The 6,125-nt window shown below is 47.2% G+C and overlaps 1 protein-coding gene across 1 annotated transcript in view; it reads right to left on the bottom strand.

Moving 5' to 3' along the window:
• LOC107114822 (interferon-inducible GTPase 5-like) overlaps positions 1–5,258 on the bottom strand; it is a 14,342-nt gene extending 9,084 nt beyond the window's left edge. Inside the window, exon 1 of the mRNA XM_015416417.1 lies at positions 5,223–5,258. The gene's annotated coding sequence lies outside the window, so the exon portion shown is untranslated. The remainder of the gene's footprint in view (positions 1–5,222) is intronic.
• Between the last annotated feature and the right edge of the window lie 867 nt (positions 5,259–6,125).

The following is a 6,125-nucleotide window of genomic DNA, read 5'->3' as shown; positions in this document are numbered from 1 at the left end:
GATTCCAGCTGCCAAATTTGAGGTTGTACCATGAAGCAGTGTGTTTAACTTGGTTGCAGCAGTGGGCCACTTTAAGCAATAAGAAATTGTTGGCATTAGAAGGTCATGACTGCAAATTTGGATGGCATGCATATTTATGGTACGAGAAGGTGAAAATGGATGGTCTTTTTAAGCATCATTACATCAGGAGAGTACTTTTTGATACATGGATTAAATACAGAAGGTTTTTTTCTGATCAGAGACCTCTTTGGATTGTACCGACAGAGGTGATAAAGCCTTTTTTGATATATAAAGGAGAAGATTGGGTATAATATAAAGACATGTTGAAGCCTGTGGGAAAGACATATGAAATGAAAATGGAAGAAGATCTAGCATTTAAATATGGTTGGTTCCAATATAGACAAATTAATGATTTGTTTAAAAAAGACAAAAAGACCTTTGGCTTTAGAGGGAAATATAAGGATATAGAGAATTTGTGGTTGGAGGGAGGTTAGAAACTTATCTCAAAAATGTACAAAATATTGTTAAAATGGTACACTGAGGACGAGGTAGTTAAAGAGCAAATGGTAAAATGGGCAATAAATATGAATAAGGAAATTCCTATGTCATCTTGGGAATATTTATGGAAGAGTGCCTTGAAAATATCGACATGTAATAATTTAAAAGAGAACTGTTATAAAATGATGTATAGACGGTATATGACTTCAAAAAAGATTGCAAATATGAATACAAATATGTCGAGTAAATGTTGGAAATGTAAAAAAGTAGAAGGCTCGCTTTACCATATGTGGTGGACATGTGGAAAAGCTAAGAAGTTTTGGGTTGAGATTCATGCAGAGATGGAAAAAATAGTTAACTGCACATTTAAAAAGGAACCAGAAATATTACTTTTGGGACTTAAAATGGAACAGGTCAATGTGGCGAAAAGGACGCTTATGTGGTATACGATTGTGACTGCCAGAATGACATATGCGCAAAGTTGGAAACAGGAGGAAGTTCCTGGAATTGGAGAATGGATTAAAAGGATCAAAAAAACTACTTTTTATGGTTGAAATGGATAAGATGACAAGGAAACTGAATAATATGGCAGCAGAAGACTTTTTTGAAGACTGGAAAGACTTAAAAGAATACTTGGAAAAATATTGGGATGTGAGAGACAATTTATTTTGCTTTGATAACTATTGAGCATAGAGAATTGTGAAAAAACAAGTTACCTGTTGAATGTGTAGAGATAAAGAGGAGTACTTAAGAGTAACCTAAGGATTATGCAGGAGGTTGTAGCACTGTGGGAAGCCATACATGGGGGGGGGGGAAGGGAGGAGGGTAGGATATAAAGGGATAAGAATTGTAATACAAGTGTTGAACTTTGTTGAATGTATCCTAAAAATAAAATGTTTACCAAAAACAAACTAAGTATCTGAGCATCCCGTGTAAATATATATCCCATCCTCCTGTTGTGTTTTCTGTGCAACAATAAAATAACTGTGCCGGTTTGGAATGTTATAACTATTGGTGCCTGACCTTCTGGGGAGCTATATACTGGGCAGTAGTCCTCAAAGAAGACAGCCTGAAATATACAAACCCTTAAGAGAATATTATACATTGGGTGTAGAGCACTGGTCAGGAAAAATAAAATCTAACTCTGACTAGGTCCTGACACACAGACTGTCACAGAACTGACAGTATAAAGGGGGTTTGTGTCACACCATCACACTTCCCCCCCCCAAAATGAATTTTTCCCTTTGAAGATGGACTTTCTGTGTTTTGAAAGCTGGTTCCACCATACATTGTCCTTAAAAGGTTATCACTTTATTGCTCCTCTGATTTTTTTTCCTTGATACCCTCCTGATGTGAAAGAACTCAAAGCTCCCTCTAAGGTGTGGAGTCCTGTGAGCAAAAATCCTACTTTGTGAGCTGCTGGCATTATAGTTGTGAGTGAGCAATCTGGCTACTGCATAAATTAGTTTGCTCTGGGGCCATCTTTCCTGAGCTAAGACAAAAATGTGTGAGCTGGAGGCTAAAAAACTGTGAGCTAGCTCACACTAACTCAGCTTAGAGGGAACACTGCTCATGGCAGGGAGAAGAATTTCATCCCCTGGGTGAAATTTTGCATGCAGGGATCCTGACCCGGTCCTGACTCTTTTTGGCCCTCTAGATTTGATCCACTGTATGTCAGCAAGGATAAAGGATGGCCCAGAACTATTGAAGGGGGGAGGGCAGTATCTCCACGGCAACACACCTATTTTGCATGCAGAAGGTCCCAGGTATAGTTCCTGGCAACCTCCTCCATCACCCTGAAGAACTGTTACCAATATTAACAACACAGGGGCTCCGGTCACACGGGCAGGGAAAAGTCGGGGGGGGGGGAAGCGTTGCTGTTTGCCCCGGGGCAAACTAACGCGCGGTTAAGCAATCAGACCTCCTGTGGAGGTCCTGTGGAGGTTCTGTGGGTAGGGAGAGGTGCCGATCACAGGACAAGCCTGCGTGCAACAAAGAAGCGCGCGGTGCGGCAAACTGGTTTTCTTTTTTTGTGTACACGACAAATGCGCATGCTCCGTTGGGTGCGTGTGCGCATCCACAGAGACTTGGGGGGGGACCTTTTGTGCACGGGGACATGGGCGGGCGCTGGATGCCACCGGAAACGTGATCAGACGCCCGCCCTTGCCCCGCGGTTTCAAGAAACTAGTACCTCCGAGGTACTAGTTTTTTGCTGCGCCTTTTCGCCGGGAAGCCTCGGTTGTGCCACGGAAGCGCTATGCTTCCCAGATGTGCTGGTGAGATCGCGCCCGGAAAATCCGCCTGTCTTCCGTCTCTCTTGCGTGGCTAATGTTCCGTGTGACCGCAGCCCAAGGCAGTTGAACCAAAAGTGTGAGTCCGCATAAGGCAGGTTCAAAGATTACACTGGATTTTGCAGGTGAACACACAGTGCAAATGGCTGTTTGAGTCCAGTACAATCTTAGAGACCAATAAGATTTACAGAGTACAAGCTTTTGAGAGCCAAAACGCTCTCTGACTCGCCTAACCCTGAAAATCTCATTGGTCTCTAAGGGGCTACTTAAATCCAGAAGGTCAGACCCAGGCCAACTGGTTGAAATTAAATCAGGAGAGTTTTTGACTAAACATTAGAAAGAAGTTCCTGAAGGTTATGGGTTCCTCAGTTAAACAGGCTTCCTCGGGAGGTGGCAGGCTCTCTTTTTTTGGAGGTTTTCAAGCAGAGGCTAGATGACCATCTGACAGCAATGCCGATCCTGTGAACTTTTGCAGATCATGAGGGGAGGGCAGGGAGGGTTGCCTCAGTGCTTAGTTCTTGTGGCCCCTTTCATACACCCCCAGGGAAATGCTGATTGCCACTTTGGGGTCAGGAAGCAATTTTTCTCCAGGCCAGTTTGGCTGGAGAGCCTGGAGGATTTTTTGTCATCTTCTGGATGTGGAACAAGGGTCACTGGGGGCGTGGGGGGGAGGTATTTGTGAATTTCCTGAATTGTGCAGAGGGCTGGACTAGATGACCCTGGAGGTCCCTTCCAACTCTATGATTCCTGCTCTTTCTATTGCAGATCAACATAGCTACCGGCCTGAAACAATCAAAATGGGTATTTGTCATTCAGATGCTCACCCTTTAAACAACAGGGCATCATGGGAGTCTAGGGATGTGGCTCACGGGCTCAGCAAGCCACCTCCCCCCAAAAGCTGGCTATAGGTAGAAAGATCTATCAGTAGCAAGCCGGACTGAGCACAAATGGACTTCCTTCTAGTAAGTGAATATACACATAGTCTGGATGTACCTATGTGGTGGCTCAAGTGCTTAAGATGCTAAACTGCAGGCTGTGAAAGGTCAGTAGTTCAGCAGTTTGAGACCTGGGTTGCCACATGATGGAGTGAGCTCCCATCTCTAGTTCCAGCTCCTGCCAACCTAGCAGTTTGAAAGCAAGAAATTGCAAGTAAATAAATAGGTACCACTTCGGTGGGAAGGTCACAGCGTTCCGTGCGCCTTGGTGTTTAGTCATGCTGGCCACATGACCATGGAAACATCTTCGGACAGCGCTGGCTCTTCAGCTTTGAAAGACTCGACTGGCTTTCGAGCAAGGGAACCTTTACCTTTTTACCTATGCAGGTAGTGGGAAAGGGTGAAATGAGCTCGCTGAAAGCTCATATTGTACTTTTCCTTTAAAGTACACATTATTATCATGGTTTATAGGATGCCAGCCTCCAGGTGGATCTGGATCTTCCAGAATTACAGCTCATCTCCAGACTACAGAGATCAGTTCCCCTGGAGAATAAGGAGGCTCTGGAGAATGAACTCTGTGGTCTCTTAAAGCCTTATAACACTAAGAAATGCCCTTAACAATACATAGGGTTGCCGGCTCCAAGTGAGGAAATACCCCGAGATTGGGGAGGGGGGAGGATTTGGGGAGGGGAGGGGCCTCAGCATGGTACAGTGCCATAGAGTCCACCTTCCAGAGCAGCCATTTTCTCCAGGTGAACTGATCTCTGTCACTTGGAGATCAACTGTAATCCCAGGAGATCACCAGCCACCAACTGGAGGTCAGCAACTCTAACAATATACTATGTTTTTTTAAAAAGCTTATTTTTAGCTATATTAGACCGTGGGCCTTTAAGTGCGATCTCCCTGCCTCCTACCCCTGAAACGGTACCCCGTTCAGAGCTGGATCCGATTGATGGCTGGGTTTTAGACCGTCAAAGCGAAGACCCCCCCCCCCCCCGCAGCCATGATGTCTTTATACACTATCTATACACACTTTAAACACTATTGACTTCCTGTTTTCCATCTTAAACGCGGTTGCAATGCAAACTGCAGTGTGTGGGGCCTCTTCTTCAGTCAGATCCTGAAAGACACCCCCACAAACACACCTCTCGGTTTTTCCTAAATATCTTATTGAAAAGCTCTGGGGAAATTCAAAAGCTCGCTCGTGGCTTCGTTATTTTTATTATTTTTAAGCCGGGCATCAAGAAGAGACGTTCACCCTTCCGCTCCTTTCCTAACCCTCCCGAGACAACGAGGTACAAGGCACTGCTTGTTCCAAGCTGAACCGGCTTCCCCCGACAGCCCTTCCAAGCCCGGGGAGCCGATTCCCACTGGGGAGAATCCTCGGGCTCAACTTGAAACCGTTCCTGGGCGAAGGCTGAGCGCGCAAGAGGAGGCGGCGGCGGCCGCGGAAACGCAGAGAAAGGCGAAGAAGAGCGAGCGAGCGAAGTCTGCTTACCAGCCCAATTTGCCAGGAGGATCTGGGGGGGGGGCCGCGAATTCAAGGGGTGGGCGGTGGGTTTGGCGGTGGGCGCTCTCCTCTCCTTCTCCCTCCCCACTTGCCGAAGCCCCTCTTGCCTTCCCTGCGCTTCTTGGTAGCCGTAAAAGCCCGGGGTAGGCGGAGAGCGAAAGCGAAAGTATCTCCGTTCTCGCGTCGCGCCCGGGAGGATGGAAGTTAGGGAGGTCGGCGGCGTGGCGAAGGGGTCCGAGCGCCTAACTGTGGGCTGGACTCCAGGCTTCGCGCCTGCCGTGGAAGCTCTCTGCGTAACCTTGAGCTGGTAGCCGAGCCTTCCCCGCAGGGTTGTTGTTGAGGGTAAAACGGGGAAATGAGGACAACGTCAGGGTTGGGACCCCGTGGGGGGGAAAGGAGATGAGAGAGAGAGAGAACAGCCATTCTGTTCACAGGAGGCTTCCTCAAGTGCCGTTCTTGATGATTATTTTTTTTTGGGGGGGGGGGATATCCCAAAAAGGAAACATCGTATTCATTGTCGGTCAAGGGTCCAAAGAATCAGTGGGGAAGCAGGGCCGGCTCCAGGTTTTTTTGTATACTAGGCGAGGCTGCCTTCTGCCCCCCCCCCGCCCACCAATTATGGGGTTGCCAACCTCCAGTCAGGGCCTGGAGATAAGGAAGACTTTAAAGGAGAGGTGGGGGGTGAGCTGCAGCAGCAGCACTTGGGGGCGCCGCCTTTGCCTTAAGTCGGGGGGGGGGGTTTCTGGTTGCTCCTGAGGAGCCCCCACCCGTTCCTGCTTCGGAAGATCATTTTGGATCTACCTTTCCCGCTTGAATCCAGTCGGAAATCAGAGCTGGAAAGGGGGATAAAAATACAGCCAGGCCCAAGAGAAACAAAATGAATACACGGGT

Source organism: Gekko japonicus, unplaced genomic scaffold (genome assembly GCF_001447785.1).
Source record: "Gekko japonicus isolate JY-2015 unplaced genomic scaffold, Gekko_japonicus_V1.1 scaffold2726, whole genome shotgun sequence".
Classification (NCBI taxonomy): Eukaryota; Metazoa; Chordata; class Lepidosauria; order Squamata; family Gekkonidae; genus Gekko; species Gekko japonicus.
The sequence above is the reverse complement of the archived record's forward strand: the minus strand, read 5'-3'. Positions and strand labels throughout refer to the sequence as shown.